The sequence below is a fragment of the Bos taurus genome, chromosome 9, assembly GCF_002263795.3.
Source record: "Bos taurus isolate L1 Dominette 01449 registration number 42190680 breed Hereford chromosome 9, ARS-UCD2.0, whole genome shotgun sequence".
NCBI lineage: Eukaryota > Metazoa > Chordata > Mammalia > Artiodactyla > Bovidae > Bos > Bos taurus.
Window position 1 is genome coordinate 59,579,756 of NC_037336.1, and position 15,299 is coordinate 59,595,054.

Consider the following 15,299-nt stretch of genomic DNA (forward strand, 5'->3'; position numbering starts at 1 on the left):
CAACTAAACTCAAACTTTCACTTAAGGGATGAGAAATAAAGAACCCTAGGTTTAAGTGTGGGACCCTTGGGACTCAGCTCCCTCCCTTTCCCAACCAACCCCTCCTTCAAAGACCACTCACACACTGCACCTTCAGAAATCACTGGAAATTAAAGATAAATGAGAACAAATTAAATACTTGTTATTATCACTCAAAAGAGTAAGATCACTGATAGTCTTACTAACTAGTGTGATTACTATTTTATGTTTTAATATCTATTTTAATTACACATATACACATTTTATGCATGAATATATACACACTTGCATATTTATATATATAAGATATATATAAGCTTTGACATGTTAACTTTTTAAATCTTGCTCTTCCTATTCTCTTTATCCCAGGCCCTTTGCCGCATAGCCAAAAAATAAGTAAATAAAACTTTAAGAAATTCTCCCACTATGAAGATTTTAGAAACATTTGCAGGTGAAATTGAATTTATAATTTCTAAATACCTGTAAATGTAGGAAAGATTTCTTTAAAGTCCTCAAATTCTGTTCAAGGCTACCACTTTTTCAACTCTATACACATAGTTGTTTTATAAAAATAAAATTAAAACAAATCATTGCTTACTACTTTTCACTCCACACAAAAATTCCATCTTAGAAATTAGTTGAACTTGATACCAAAATGTTAATAGCGCTCAAATATTTTATAATATGCAGTATTTTTATGTCAAATTGGTTAGCAATGTTAATAGCATCCTGTTACTCTAGGCTCCATAAGCAATTTAAATATTCCTTATCTTAACTGGAGAAGCAAATGGCACCCCACTCCAGTATCCTTGCCTGGAAAATCCCATGGACGGAGGAGCCTGGTAGGCTACAGTCTACAGGGGTCACAAAGAGTCAGACACGACTGAGCTACTTCACTTTCACTATCTTAATTGTGTGACAATGTCCAAACTCACCAAGCAACCAATGCTTTTCATTTGTTTATAAATGTTGTCACGTGTGGACAGTTAGTTGATTAGAGAACAGTATTAATGAAACCAAGGTTAAAAATTCCTTCTTTTATTGTTACTAGCAAGATAACCACTCTTAATTCTAAGATTAAAGACTCCATCCAGGGACTTTCCTGGTGATCCAGTAGCTAAGACTCCCTGCTCCCAAGGCAGGGGGCCTGGGTTCGATCTCTGGTCAAGGAACTAGATCCCACTTGCCACAGCTAAAGATCCTGCATGCCACAACGGAGACCCAGCGCAGCCAAATAAATAAACATCTAAGACCCCCTCCAAAGTCACAGCTACTATCTCAAACTTATGTTGTGGGTCACAATAGGATTAGATAAAAGACCTTAACATTTTTTACTATTGCCTCCATTTAAAAGGGCTTCCCCCGTGAATATTTAAACTTTGACTATGAACTATTTCAAACAGATTTAAAAGTACAGATAAAAATATAACAAAACACAAAGCATCCTCCCCCTTAATTTAACAACTGTTGATTTTTTACAATGTTTGCCTCCTATATTTGTAAAATAAATGTAGCAGATACAAATAAACTCTCAGAGATACCACTCCTTCCTTCCCAGACACTGATATGTACACTTCTAATTCATATTTTTGCTTTTTAGTATTCTACTAAATTCTGTTTAATTTATCCATCTCCTTAAACAATTATGTTGTTTCCAATGTTTGCTAATACAACAATGAGGCACTGGAATTTTTCAGAGTGCCTCCTCATTTGAGCATTCAACCAAGATATATAACTTAAAAGTAAAATTGCTGTCTTGTAGGGTACACATGTTTTCAACTCCAAAGGTATTGTTAAATTATTCTCCAAGGTAGATGTCAGAGAAGGCAATGGCAAGCCACTCCAGTACTCTTGCCTAGAAAATCCCATGGACGGAGGAGCCTGGTAGGCTGCAGTCTATGGGGTCGAAAAGAGTCAGACACGACTGAGCGACTTCACTTTCACTTTTCACTTTCACACATTGGAGAAGGAAATGGCAACCCACTCCAATGTTCTTGCCTGGAGAATCCCAGGGACAGGGGAGCCTGGTGGGCTGCCGTCTATGGGGTCGCACAGAGTCGGACACAACTGAAGCAACTTAGCAGCAGCAGCAGCAAGATAGATGTGTCAATGTATCCTAAGACCAGTAGCTTCTGAAAGTTTCTATGTTCCCATATTATTGCCAACACATCATACAACCAGTTTCTATGTTTTGCCAATCTACTAATTATGAAATATTGTCTCAATTTAACTTTCATCATTCCTAATAAATAATCAGTGAGGTTTTGCAACATTTTATCTATGTATTGACATTAAAGATTTCTTCTTATATTAATTGGCGCTCCATATCCTATGGAGAAGGCAATGGCAACCCACTCCAATATTCTTGCCTGGAGAATCCCAGGGATGGGGGAGCCTGGTAGGCTGCCATCTATGGGGTCACACAGAGTCAGACATGACTGAAGCGACTTAGCAGCAGGAGCCATATCCTATATCCATTCTCTATTGAAATATTTCCTTTTTATTGCTTTTAGGGTTTTATTTAATGTATATTTTCTTTCCTAATCCTTTACTGGTTGCTTGAATTATAAATATTTTCTACCAATATGGGGCTTATCTTTCCATTTTGTGGTCTAAAAGTTATCAATTTGATATTGATAACTAAAGTTATCAATAATTGATAGCTAAAGTTATCAATTTTTTTAAGCCTTGTGCTTCTTTTTCTTCAACTGAAAGTTTGTACCTTTTAATCTCCCTCCCCTATTTCTTTCTTCTCCCACCCCCTCCCTTCTGGCAACCACCTGTCTGTTCTCTGAATCTATAACTCTTTTCCTGTTTTGTTATGCTTGCTTCTTTGTTTTGGTTTGTGATTCCACTTATAAGTGAAGTCACACAGTATTTACCCTTTTCTGCCAGACGTAACTCACTTAGCATAATACCCTCTAGATCCATCCATACTGTCACAAATGGCAAGCTTTCATTCTCTTTTATGAATAATATCCCACTGTGTGTGTGTATAGTCTCATATCTTCTTTATTCATTCATCTATTTGATGGACATTTAGGCTGCTTCCATATCTTGGCTATTGTAAATAATACGCATTGAACATAGAGGGGCATTTATCTTTTCAAGTTAGTGTCTTAATTTTCTTGTGATAAATACCTAGGAGGGGAATTTCTGGATGTGGTAGTCTTATTTTTAATTCTGGGGGGATTCACCGTACTGTTTTCCATAGTTGATACACCAATTTACCATCCCATCAACAGTGCACCAGGGTTTCCTTTTTTCTACATGAGGATTGTGCTTCTTAAATCTGTGTAAGAGCTTTTTAAACAGCTTCTAACATCATAAACGTTCTTACTTTTCTTAATTTTTACATGTAAATTTCTTAATGTAAATATTTTCTTAATGTAATTTATCTTTACATTTTTAATCCATGTAGGATTTATTTATTTTTATGTATGGTATCAGGTAGGCTCACAAATTTATTTTTCCAATGTAACTAGTCAATTTTAGGATCATCACCTACTATTTGATCTTACACCACTGACTTGAACGTAGTGCTCTCATATGTTCATTTCTCATATACACACAGCTGTTTGTAGGTCCCCTGTTCTGTTACACTGATATATTTGTGCATTCTTCTGGCAATACAATACAGTTTAATGACTATCCCTTTATAACAACTCTTGATAAATGATAAAGTTCATTCTCTTTAATCTTCATCAAACGTTTTCTTCGGAGAAGGCAATGGCACCCCACTCCAGTACTCTTGCCTGGAAAATCCCATGGACGGAGGACCCTGGTAGGCTGAAGTCCATGGGGTTGTGAAGAGTCGGACACGACTGAGCGACTTCACTTTCAATTTTCACTTTTCACTTTCATGCATTGGAGAAGGAAATGGCAACCCACTCCAGTGTTCTTGCCTTGAGAATCCCAGGGACGGGGCAGCCTGGTGGGGTCACACAGAGTCCGACACAACTGAAGCGACTTAGCAGCAGCAGCAGCAGCAAACGTTTTCTTTTAGTTATCCTTGCCCCTTTATTCATCACCCATTTAATGTTTGAAACAATTTGTCAAGTCCTGAGAAAATTTAAGAATTAGATTGAACTAACTTTGGTTTTATGGATTTTTGAGAATCAAAATTTTTAAATACCAAGACTCCCTATCAAAAAAACTTGGCATAATTCTCCATTTAGATCTCTTTATATATTTTCCTCTGGAGAAGGGCATGGCACACTCCAGTATTCTTGCCTGGAGAATCCCATGGACAGAAGAGTGGATTGCAAGGACTTGGACATGACTGAAGTGACTTAGTATAGCACACAACACAGCATAAATTCTTCAATAATATTTTAGGTTTCTATAAAAGTTCCATACATAGTATGTTAAATTTAATCTCACATATTTTATAGTTTTGTGGCTAGAAAAATAGGCTTTTTTAAAAATTCTATTTTTAAAACAATTGTATTTGATGTAAACAAGTACTATTAACTTTGTATATAGTTTTTGTAGACAATAACCTTCAACTGTCTGATTATTTCTACTAATTTGTAAGTAGAGTCTCTTGAATTTTTTATGTGCAAAATTATACTATCTATGACAGTGGTTTCTTTCTTCCTCTTCATTTTTTTTTTTTTGACTGCTTCACCCAACTTGTGGGATCTTAGTTATCCAACCAGGGCTTGAACCCAAACCCTCAGCAGCAAAAGCACAGAGTCCTAAATATTGGACCACCAGGGATCCCTGTGACAGTGGTTTCTTATTTTTCCATTCCCTATGCCATGTTGAACTGGCTACAGCATCTAGTACAATGCTAAATAGAAGTGGTGATTGCAGGCATCCTAAATTATTCCTGACTTTAAAAGAATGTTTCATATGTTTCATCATTAAATGTGAGATTCACATTGTTTTAGGTAGAAATCTTTTCTTTAAGTAAACTTTCCTTTTACTCATGGTTTTCGAAGATTTGTTAACCTGAGATGAGCAAAATTTTTCTCTGTTGATACGTTAACATGGTAAATTCCACTAGACTTTAGAAAGTTAAATTATCTCTGTAATCCTCGAATATGGGCTTCCCAGGTGGCACACGGGTAAAGAATCCACCTGCCAGTGCAGGTGGTGCATAAGACAAGGGTTCAATCCCCGGGTCAGGAAAGTCCCCTGGAGAAGGAAATGGCAACCCATTCCAGTATTCATGCCTGGAAAATTCCATGGACAGAGGAATATAGTGGGTTACCATCCATAGCATCACAAAGAGCTGGATACAACTGAGCGTGCATGCACACACACACACATGCACACACACATACACAATCCTAGAATAAACCCAACTGTATTTATTCAGTTCTGAAAAGTTCTTAATCTCTATCAAAATATTGTCTCTTTCCTCATTCTATTTTATCTTTCTGAAAAGATATAAAATTTATATATCTATAGATATATAGGTGTAGATACGGAGAAGGCAATGGCACCCTACTCCAGTACTCTTGCCTGGAAAATCCCATGGATGGAGGACCCTGGTGGGCCGCAGTCCATGGGGTCGCTAAGAGTCGGACACGACTGAGCGACTTCAATTTCACTTTTCACCTTCATGCATTAGAGAAGGAAATGGCAACCCACTCCAGTGTTCTTGCCTGGAGAATCCCAGGGACGGGGGAGCCTGGTGGGCTGCCGTCTATGGGGTTGCACAGAGTCGGACACGACTGAAGCGACTTAGCAGCAGCAGCAGGTGTAGATATAGCTGATACAGAGAGAGGAAAAAAGAAGATTCCTATTAGATACATGTTGGATCATCTTATTCAGTTGTACCCATTTGATTTTATTCTATTGTATTTTATTTTATTGTACTTTATTTATTTTATTGTACTTCTTTTCTTTTTAATATTTTATTTCTAATTTCTTTGCTACATCCTGGACAATTTCCTCAAGTCTATCCTAAAGTCATCAATTCTTTGTTATTCAGAATCTAACCAAATATTAGTTCTCCCACTTAAATCTTAATTAATGACTACTTTTTTGTAATTAGTAAACATTTTATTTAGTTCTTTTTCAAGTGAAAGTGAAATCTTGTCCAACTCTTGTTGATCAGTCTTGTCCAACTCTTTGCAACCCCATGGACTGCAACCTGCTAGTCTCCTCTGTCCATGGGATTCTCCAGCCAAGAACACTATAGTGGGTAACTGTTCCCTTCTCCAGGGGATCTTCCCAACCCAGGGGTTGAACCCAGGTCTCCCAAGTTGCAGGCAGATTCTTTACCATCTGAGCCATCAGCAAAGCCCAAGAAATTGGAGAGGGTAGCCTATCCCTTCTCCAGGAGATCTTCCCGACCCAGGGATCGAACTGGGGTCTCCTACATCGCAGGTGGATTCTTTACCAGCTGAGTTACCAGGGAAGCCCTCTTTTCAATCTGTATATTATATTCTTTTTTCATAGGGCCCTAATATTTATGGCTTATATTACTTCTTTTAGTACTTCATTCATTTCACATATAATTATTTTGTAATCACTTTCAGATTATTTATGTGTCTCATGTATCTCAAAAGTTTATTTTTCTGCTTACTGTTTTTGCTAATATCTCAGTCAGGGTTCACTCAGAAGACAAAAACCATATCAGTATTTTGAATAAGGACAATTTAATATAAACAATTATTAATTAAGGTGGTTAATAATGAAATGAGAAAAAAAGAAGACCAAAGAACACAATAATAGTGAATATAGAGAACAACTAATACTTCTAAGTTGAGGATAACTAAAAAAGAAACAAATTTGGAAAAGGACCTCCACCACCCTAGCTCCCCTTAAGGCTGAGATTCAGACCTCAGTCCTAGAGAGGGTATGATTAGAGCTTACTGGGTGGCAAGGTTTCTGGGATGTTGTAGGCCAGAGCTATTTCACAGGAAGCTGTCCAGTGACGTGCCAGCAACATTTGCTTGGGTACTGTAGGTCAGGGATAGTCTTCTGGAAGTTGCTTCCTGGGGTATGGGCAACTCAGAGTGGCATGTAGAAAACTGCCCATTGGAGTGCCAGAGAAACTCACTGGAGGGTGAACTCCACTGGGTCTCCCTGCTACCACTGATAGCCGAGCCTTAGGAGAAAAAAAAAGAAAAAAAAAAGACACAAGAATTGGTAAGAAAAGTCCTATTATCTGTTTGCCTTGCAGGTTCCCTCCAGAGCCATCTCTTGACAAAGCCTAATATTGCCCCAGCTAGCAAAAGGTCCAGCTCCATTACCAAAAATCAAGGCAACAGAGGTAGATTTGGATCTGATAATCAATAATTTGATGACTAGCTGTCTTAGACAAGTCTGTGTACTCCTTAATTTAGTATAAACCTCATGACAGCTCTGTGAGATCAGTACCATCCCCATTGTACAGGAAAGAAATAGGTTTACAGAGGTGAGGTAATTGTCTACAGCCATCCACCTAGTCAATGGCACCCCACTCCAGTACTCTTGCCTGGAAAATCCCATGGATGGAGGAGCCTGGTGGGCTGCAGTCCATGGGGTCACTGAGGGTCGACACAACTGAGCAACTTCACTTTCACTTTTCACTTTCATGCATTGGAGAAGGAAATGGCAACCCACTCCAGTGTTCTTGTCTGGAGAATCCCAGGGACGGGGGAGCCTGGTGGGCTGCCGTCTATGGGGTCGCACAGAGTCGGACACAACTGAAGTGACTCAGCAGCATCCACCTAGTAAATAGTCAGAAGGCTGGACTCAGATTATTTGATTCCAGAACCTTCTTTCTTAAACACTGCACTCTCTGCATCCAGATTCACCTGAGTAAGGCAAATTAGAGAGCTGGTATGGTGGTCTTGGAATTTCCAGGTGGCACTAGTGGTTAAGAACCTGCCTGCCAATGCAGGAGACAAAAGAGATTCGGGTTCAACCCCTGGGCTGGGAAGATCCCCTGGAGGAGGACATGGCAACCCACTCCAGTATTCTTGCCTGGAGAATCCCATGGACAGAGGAGCCTGGCAGGCTACAGTCCATAGCAACACAAAGAGTCGGACATGACTGAAGCAACTTAGTGCACATGCATGGTGGTCCTGGCCTGGCCTGAAAAGGCAGTCATGAGAACATTGGTGAAAATAGCTGGGGGAGACATTTCAGAATAAGATCTGATGGGTTTTGGACCAATTATATAAAATAGTAACCCCAGGATAATCTCAACTTCATATGTTTTATCCCATGACCCCCATATGGACATTTGCATTTTACAAACTCTGGGTTCAGAAAATATGGTCCTCATAAATCTAATTTATACATAAAAGTCAAAAAATAAACCCTGGGAGCAGCATAGAACAAACTCCAGCATTCATTTTATATGATTTTGTATAAGATTTATAACCAATAAAAATGTTTATATGGAATAATTACACAAACACACAGACACACACACTCACACACATAAGCCCTCCGGCACAATATTCTTAGGGCTGAGTTTGTTTTTACATATACCATAAATATTCTTAAGGTTAATTGAAAGCAGAACATGTGCATGACTTGGTGTAAATGTTGACTCCTGTTCAAGTTCCTCTTTTGCTTAGCTTTTCTTAGCCTTTTTTTTACTTTCGGTGTCAAAAGATCAATATACAATAATAAAACGATAGAGAGGACGTCTAATTAGGCTTTGTTTATACTCTAGACATCCTCTCAATCATTTTTATTGCTGTATATTGACCTTTCAGCACTAAAGGAATGGACAAACTCAAGACATCACCTCCTCCAGTGTATCCACCTCCTAAGTCCCAGAATTTGTGAATATGTTCTAGCACATGGCAGGGGGGAATTAAGGTTCCAGATGGAATTAAGGGTGCTTCAACCAGTTACCCCGAGATGGAGAGGTGAGCCTGGATTATCCAATGTAATTACAAGGGTTATTATAAGTGAGAGAGGGAGGCAGGAGAATCAGAGTCAGAGTGACAACGAGAAAGACAAATTCTTCCAGGGAGCCTCTCTGAAGGAGCACAGCCCTGCCTACACCTGAGACTCATTTCAGACTTCTGACCTCCAGAACTGGAAGATAATAAATTCATGTTGTTGTAAGCCACTAACTTTGTAGTAATTTTTATAGCAGCCATGGGAAACTAACACATCCTGCCCCAACATCTGAACAGGAGAAAATTTTGGATTTAAAGCCTTAAAGTCCCTGTTCAAATCATAATCCTAAGGATGAATGAATAAATCTTACCGGTGGCACTGAACATTCCTTCCTTGCCTGCTCAGGTGCTAAGGCCTCCCTTTTGATTTTTCTCTTGTCCATAGGCAAATTGTTCCCTAAGTCCTACAGCTTCACATTCAGAACTACTGTCTTAAGGTAATGTCTCATTCACTCACTCAATTAGTCAGTGAGTCAACAAGCATGTAGACCGCTAGTCAGACCTCTGCCCTGGACCTAAGATACAAAAATCTAACTCATGCCCAAACAATGTTTCAACTTATGTCCAAAACCAAATTCCTGATGTTCCTACCCAATTCACAACTTTCAGAGGCATCTTCACTTCAGTGGATCCAAATTCCATTCTTCTACTTGTTTAGGCCAGAATACCTGGAGGCTCCTTTCCTCCCCTCTTTCCCCCACATTTCCTGTGTAATCTGTCACTCTATCCTGCCTGCTTCGCATTCAGAATATATACACTTCTTACAGCCCTCGTTGTCCATCCATCAGGCCACTGTTTCCTCTTGCCCAAGAGCCTCTAACGGGTCACCAGCTTTGTGCCCTTCAGTCTGTTCTCAAAGCAGCAACCAGACTGGCCACATGTAAAACCTAAGTCCAACCCCTTCACTTGTCCTGTCAATGACTCCCATCTCTTCTCATCTCACTGGGAGTAAAACCCAAAGGCCCTGCTCCCTCCTCTGCTGTCCACTGCCCTCATTTCTGTGACTCTCTGCAGCACCCATTCAGCTCCAGGAACACCAGCCTTCTTGCTGTTCCTGGAACAAGACAAACACACCTGCTCCAGGGGCACTGGGCTTGCTGTTCCCTCTGCAGGGCTCACCCCCTCAGGGAGGTCATTCCTGCCCACCTTATATAAAAAAGCAAGCTGCTCACTCCGCATCCCTTCTCCTGTTACTTCCTGAATAACAACCTGTTTTATTTTTCTCCACATTGCCATCTCTTATATTACATATTTACTTGCTGATTTGTTGTCTCTTCAATTTCCCTCAACCATACTAAAATGCCAGTTCCACGAAAGAATTGCACCTGGCACATAATAGGCATATATACAAATATTTTTTTGAGTAAGTAAATGAGAGAATTGATCAATATTGAGCTCCTGCTACATAAATACCTGTTCAGGGTGGGGATACAGAGATGAATTGAATACAATATTTGACACTGAGGAATTTATTATTTGGAGGGACACTGTTTGACAGAACTTTCCATGGTGATGGAAATACTCTGTCTGTGCTGTCCAGTACAGTAGCCAGTAGTAGCAAGTGGCTACTGAGCACTTAAAACGTGGCTAGTGTGACTGAGGAATTGAGATTTTATTTTAATAATCTTAAATTTAAACATAAAGGTTGCATGTGGCTAGTGGCTACCATGCTGGAGAACACAGGTTTAGAACAGGAGGTAGATCTATTAACCTGTGATACTGGTAAGAATGCAATATAACCAGTGCACAGGCAATAAAGTGCTGTGGGAACACAGAGGAGAGGGCCACTAATTCTGCCTGAGTGTCATTTCCTCCAAGAGACTTCCCAGGAGCACTCAGTGCTTCTCCCTCTCATCATTTGGCATTCCTGTAATTATTATTTATTTGTAATCATTTACTTGATTCTAGTCTTTGCTACTGACTGGAGAAGGAAATGGCAATGCACTCCAGTATTCTTGCCTGGAGAATCCCATGGACAGAGGAGCCTGGCAGGCTACAGTCTATGGGGTCACAAGAATCGGACACGACTGAGCGACTAAGCACAGCACAGAACAGTCTTTGTTACTAAGCTATGAGAACTGGAACTGTGACCACCCTGACATACTGGCAGAATGCTTTGCAAGTAGTGAAAGTGAAATGAAAGTCACTCACTCATGTCCAGCTCTTTGTGACCCCATGGACTATAGAGTCCATGCAATTCTCCAGGCCAGAATACTGGAGTGGGTAGCCTTTCCCTTCTCCAGGGGGTATTCCCAACCCAGGGATCGAACCCAGGTCTCCTGCATTGCAGGCAGATTCTTTACCAGCTGAGCCATTAGGGAAGCCCACAAATACTGGAGTGGTAGCCTATCCTTTCTCCAGTGGATCTTCCTGACCCAGGAATCAAACTGGGGTCTCCTACATTGCAGGTGGATTCTTTACCAACTGAGTGTAGGTGAGCAATAAATATTGGTCTGACTGACACCTGGGATGGTTATAGGAAGCTTCCTGAGGATATTACATTTGAGATGGATTTTAGAAGGTGAGTAGGAACTCGGTAGGCCAAGGCCAAGGTGAAGTAAAGAGACAGTAGGCAGGGAAAATGACACGTGCAAAGAAAGTCAGACAAGCATGGGTGTTTCAGCTCTGCATTAGTGGACTTGAGAGTACATTGCGGTTGTAATGCATGTATTAGTGTAAACGTACTCACTTTATACACTTGACCATTCAAGCTAGACAACTTTGTAAGAAAACCCAAAAGACAGCATGAAATTAAAAGTTGGGCAGTTGTTTAGTGAATTGTGGTGAAGCAGATGTAGACTTTTGCACATCTTTAGCCCATAAACGCCTTATAATAAGTATAGACTGAAGTTTCACTAGATTTTTCCTGATCTAGAATATTCTTGTATTTCAGCTTGTGGGGACCTTAGAGATTATTTAACTGAAGCTTTCTCTGGTCAGATGACAGAAGACAGAGTTAATTAGTGCAGAGGTGGGACCATAATCCAGATGTTTTAGCTTGCTGTCTGGAGACATTACCAACATACGGCAATTACACGACCACATTTCATCCTCCCACTCTGACACAAAGCAAGTTACAGGTCCCACCATATGTCCATTAATAACCCCTCGTCACCTTACAAAATACACAGGAAGAAGACTCAGTCATAAATTCTCTATGTATGAGACGAAACATCAAGGCTGCTTGATACAAAACAACCATTCTAAGTCTCAGTAAGCAGTAAATGTTGAAAGAATTATTTTAGTAATGCATTCTGAACTGAACTGCTATTTTTGCAAGCAACACAGGGTGCCTGTTCTGTGCAGTATATTAAATGACAATTGGACCACAGATCTGGTTTCCCATCCTGAATAGACCACTCTCTAGCTGGGTTACCTAGCACAACTCAGACACCTTCTCTGAGCCTCCCCATTTCTTAATTTCTAAAAAGCAGAAACTGGATATCCAAGGTACTCCCCAGTTCTATAGTTTTCATGTGATTTTTCTAAGTAGGAATGAAAGAAAAAGCAGCAGAAAACATTTCCACTTGGACAGAGGATCATTTATGCTACTTCTCTGCAGTCAAACCAGCGGCCCTAATGATATTTCTCTATCAATTTATAAATTTGTCAAACTATACATGTCACACGGTACAATATTGGAACGAACATTACATCCTTTACAGTATTCTGCACTTGATGTGTGCTCCAGAAATGCTATCAACTAACTGTTGTCCCGGGTCTTACCCATCCTATATCAGCTCTCCAAGGTTCAAGACTCATTCTCTGAGATTTCAAACAGTCTTTCTTTGCAAACTGGTTCGTCTTTATCAACAAGTTACAACCAATTTTCTTACACTAAAAATATATTGACTTCCCTCGGTACAGATGTGATACAGACTATGCTTTATCCATCTTCATATTATCGTCTTCTAAAATCTCTTGGGGCCCCGGAGAACAACAAAGCTTACTTCATAACAAACAAGAACAAATAAAAGTAGCTTATTGCTATGGAAGCAATTGTGTCTTACTACATGATATGCATATATATGGATCCCTAAACAGAATCACCATGGTTTACCTTTGACTCGTTCCACCACAGAAATAGAAAATTTATCTCCTTCTTTTCAATTTAGTTCCATCTTTCATGCACAAACAAAGGTAAGATTTTTCCTTTGACTAATTTCTTTTAACATATATGATGTTGATTCCTACTTTCTTGGGATCTCTAGACACATACCTAAGCATTCACAGTACAATCTCTTAGAATATGAGGATAATCTCATGCAAGCGCAATTAAGAACAGATGGTTAAAAACTGCAAGGTAGTATTTGCATAAAAAGATCATCATACTTTGACACTGTAGTTTTATATTACTTTTAATTGTTTTCCTTGAAAGGAGTACTCCTACCTCCCTTAACCAAAAGATAACAAGAAAACGTGCCATATTTTTTTTTTTATCGGAAAGGAAACATTTCATAGCAAATACACTGAGGAGTAAAAAGTATACAAGTTCACAAAGGACTATGATATACTGTGAATAAAACTGACACATCTGGTCAAATGTACAAGAAACATGGAGTCTAATAGACTTTAACCACCTAAGCTGCCCATACACCAGAAGTAATCCACAAAGCCTGTGCACCAACATAATGGACTTATTAAAAAAAAAAAAAAAGATTGCTTTCAAAGCAGAGTTCATTGACTTATTCTCTTCTGTAAGTCACTGTAAATTAAGTTTACCAACTTGGTTACCTTATGTTCCCACGGCACCTCTGTCTTGTTCTGGTTTGTAGATGGAAGGCTGAATAACCATTTAGCAGCTTGTGAACAACGTGATAGAAACAGGGATAAACTATTAAAAGCAGACCTAAAGAACTGAAGGAGGAGTCCGTCAATCTTCAGCTAGAATAAAACTACAATCTGGGCATTACAAAAGTGATTAGTAAAATTTAGAAAATATGAATGGCCCCTTCCACAGGTGGCCCTGGATGCTCCTGTTTGGTTCCACACAGAAATCTGCCACCCAGATCACAGCTGATTGAACTAGGGCTGGTCACGTGATGTAAATACAGCCAAAAGTCAGCTGAACAGTAAGTTCCAGGATGACCTAGTATGAAAAGACATTAGAAAGAAAAAAGATCCAGTAAGATTCTTGACAAAAGCAAGGAAGATTCCAAGCAGATTCCAGTTCTACTTGGAGTTGGATTAATGGAGAAAAACCAGGCTGTTGGCAACGAGAACTGAAGCTAAAAAGATGATGTGCGTAAGATCCCTGAGGGGTCAAGAACAAATCAAAGTTATAAAGAAATCAAAGACATAAGAAGCACAAACCAAAAGTAAGCAGTGATGTTGATAAAATAAAAGAGTGAGGCAGTGATTTATTAGATGAGAAGGAATGAGACACACATTAAAGAGGAGATAAAGGGAGGCTGTACTGTCAAAATCCCTAGAACCACCTTTCACTTCTAATATGTGCTAATTTCCTGTGCTTGGATTTTTCTGAGACTCCATATCTTTTATTTATTTTTCTAAAAGTCCATAATTACTTAAAATAGCCTGGAAATATCTTCATTTCTTAAAATCAGAAATGCCTAAAGTCTTTTGTCTATAAACTGAAGATTTATCACTTTCTCACTGGTTTATTAGAGTTCTTTGCTCATCAGGTCTATAAATCTGTAGTATATGTTCATAATTTGACTTTTAACATAATAGTAGACAGCAGTTATTGGCATTTATTATCTTCCATGCACTATAAAAACCACTTTACAGGAATTATCTCACTGAGTCCTCAAAACAACCATCCATGAAAAAAGTATGGCACCAAGAGTTTAACAAATTTGTCTAAATTCATAGAGATAATAAGAGGAAAGAAAGGCAGGGAAAACCCTGTGTGTCTGACACTGCAGCTGCTCTTAACCACTCAGCATCACCATTTCTCTTATTGCTACTTTTTAAATTGTGTTAAAATATGCATCAGGCTTCCCTGATGGCTCATATGGTAAAGAATCTGCCCCCAGTGCAGGGGACCTGGGTTTGATCCCTGGGTCGAGAAGATCCCCTGGAGAAGGAAATGGCTATCCACTTCAGTATTCTTGCCTGGAGAATTCCATGGACAGAGGCGCCTGGTAGGCTACAGTCCATGGAGTTGCAAAGAGTTGGACATGATGAAAGCGACTGAACACGCACACAAAATACACATAACATAAAATTTGCCATCTTAACTATTTTTAAGTGTACTGTTCAGCGATGTTAAATACATTCACACTGATGTCCAACTGTCATCACCGGTCATCCCCAGAATTCTTTTCATCTTTCAAAACTGAAACTCTGTGCCCTTTAAACAATAATATTCCATCTCTCCCCATGCCAACCCCACCTCTAGTAACCACCATTCTACATTCTGTCTCTAGGAATTCGACTACTCTGGGTATCTCATAG

At 39.4% G+C, this 15,299-nt stretch overlaps 1 long non-coding RNA gene across 2 annotated transcripts in view; it reads right to left on the reverse strand.

The window, feature by feature from the left end:
- Positions 1-15,299, reverse strand: part of LOC101902479 (uncharacterized) — a 157,902-nt gene that overhangs the window by 58,022 nt on the left and 84,581 nt on the right. The window contains exon 4 of one of the 2 annotated variants that reach the window (XR_235861.5): positions 6,510-7,084. The exons of the other annotated variant lie outside the window; for it this stretch is intronic. This is a non-coding gene — a long non-coding RNA (uncharacterized lncRNA). Of the gene's footprint in view, positions 1-6,509; positions 7,085-15,299 lie in introns of those variants that run through there. 2 annotated transcript variants of the gene reach the window in all.